Below are 2,607 nucleotides of genomic sequence, written 5' to 3' on the forward strand. Positions count from 1 at the left end.
TGGAAAATGCATTTGCTCATTTTCTTGAGAGGAGCTCTCATATCTCTACACTTCATATGAAGCCACAGGAGACGGATAGCTTGGTGTAGCAAATAAGAACAAGCTAACTGAGCTAGCTAAGCAGGTAAACACCAGTGCTTTGTGCAGGAATTCGAAATACAGAGATCCAACATTCAAATTTGCTCTGTAGTAGAGGGAACTAGAAACTTTAAAAAAAAATGAAAAATGACCCCTTAAATGAAGACTACTGGTGAATTTTGTGAAAACTAATTGATAAATTGAGGTAAATATATTTCATACCTTGTAGCATATTACAATACAGTCTATTGGGCCTAAAGAAAACCTACAAAGGTTATCATGTTCAATAGCAAAGTAGTCTATACACACAAGACTGAACCATATAGTGGTGAAATATAAAGGCCGACAATGGAACTTTACAATTATACCTCTCTTTCTCTTTCTCCCAGTCTCCTTTCCAGTACAATAGTTCAGCTTTGCTGGACGAAGTCTTTTCATTTTCATCTGTCAGTGAATAAAGTAAACATATTGTCAACTGACATTATTTTTACATGCTACCACAGTCTGCTAGAATGAAGTCATGAAGATACCAAGGCTGGCTACTGGGCGGAGTTTACACAGGCGATGCAATCAAGGATGAAAAAGCACCAACGTTTCCAGAACAACGCATTTTAGTGTGCATTTGTTTTTGCAAATGTATTACCATACCTGTTTTAACTGATGCTGTATAGACACTGGTCTTCTTCAAAGCTGAGATAATAAGTACACTCTGCCTCTCCTTTGGCCATCACACTGATCTGAGGCCAGCTGGACTGACTGATTAAAATGTGAATTTACAAAAATTATTTGATCAAACCAGGGCTGTCAACATTTTTTCTTAGATTTGATACTTATTTCATATCATGCATACATACAAAATGCGTTCGGCCCACTGCCTGTTATTGGAGAGTTGATTTTAAGAAACTTAGTTTGAGTCTACACCAGCCATGGTTCTGAAGTATTGGACCGTTACAAAAGTCGAGCGGAAACTCTGCCAGCGGGTGGGCTACCTCGTAACATATAGCCATTTTGATTTTGATAGTTTATCAGTCTATGGTTGGGAGGGATGACTTACAAATACTCTGGTGTCTCTGTCCGTATTGAAAACATCACTGGTATTGACCTGTTATTGGTTTTCTTGTTTTTAGGTAAGTTAAGGACTGGTTTGCTTTCGCAGCGCCCCCCATCTTCAGTCAGGAAGGTTTGTTTTTTTCCCCCAGCAGTTACGAGGCTTTATGCTAAACTAAGCTAACTAGCTACAGCAGTAGCTTTAAATTCAGTGGTATTCATCTCCTTATCTAATACTCTCATACAAAAGCTGATATTGGTCTTTTTTTGTCACAATGTCACATTCATAGTGCTAAAATTGATGTAGCCTACATCATATGTTGGATGATTAGCTAAAAATGGAAATAGCCTCATTTGAAGTTCCCCTGAACACATGTATTAAGCCACAAGAAAAGTCTCTAATGTGTTTCTGGCATGGGTTTCAGAAGGGAGAATAGTATAATTACTACTTTTTAAATCCTTAAAGTGGCTCCTTCTCCCTCATTAAAAGGCAACCTGAATGACTTCTTAAACATTATATGCTTAACATACCTTTTAAGATACTTTGAACATATTTTTAAAAACCTTCAAATCATCTATAAATCGTACTTTTCCTGTTGAACAATGTAAATACACATTAAATGAAATGCAAAATGCATAAATTAAATGAACAGCATAGCACTATATCTTTCCTCTATAAACATGTAACTAACCAATTGCGTATGGTTACCAAAATATAAGTAGAGGAGTTACAGTAAAGTGGCAGTTAAGTCATTATGTTACTTTACCTAATATTAAAATGTGCATTTAAGGGGGGCTCAAAAAAATTACAGTTCATCTGGTGTAATCCTTATCATGTGTCAACACTTCCTTGAAAGCTAATGTGACAAGTGTTCTCCTCACTGCATGCAAATTTGAAAATTCACTTTTTTTATGCCAGGAAAATACAAATAAGAAGACAGACCCAGTGCAATACTAGGGTTTATTTCTACAGAACGATAGATAACGTGGCTTTGCTGTTACAACTGACGATTACAATAAAATCTTTAGGTTGAGTCTGAATTTGATTTAAACAACACAGGGTTTACTCTGTTCATTGTCTTAATAATCGTATGTGTCACGGCCTTCTTCTGGTGTTTACCGGGAGCATGCTGTTTAGGCTCATGCAAGCGCTATCTTGATGTTTTTTACAGTCCTAGGAAGCAGGAAGCTCCACCGCACTGACTCGCACAGGCCCGGATCCCGTTAATGCATCCTGTCTGTTAGCCCTGCCTATTCAGTTCATCGCACTGATGTTATGATTTGGTTCTGCTCAGGGTTGCTAAGCTTACCCTGGGGGTGAGTTTCTCTATTTGATACTTTAGAATAGTTTTGATGTGCTTGACCTCAGCGCTTTTGAGGAACTTATATGCATGCTGATACATCGATGCTATTGACTCCAAACTCCGCTTGACCTCCAGAGACTCATGCACCAAATTCCTCTTGGCCCTGATAAGTCTTAAT

This window comes from Sparus aurata, chromosome 21 (genome assembly GCF_900880675.1).
Source record: "Sparus aurata chromosome 21, fSpaAur1.1, whole genome shotgun sequence".
NCBI classification, from domain to species: Eukaryota; Metazoa; Chordata; class Actinopteri; order Spariformes; family Sparidae; genus Sparus; species Sparus aurata.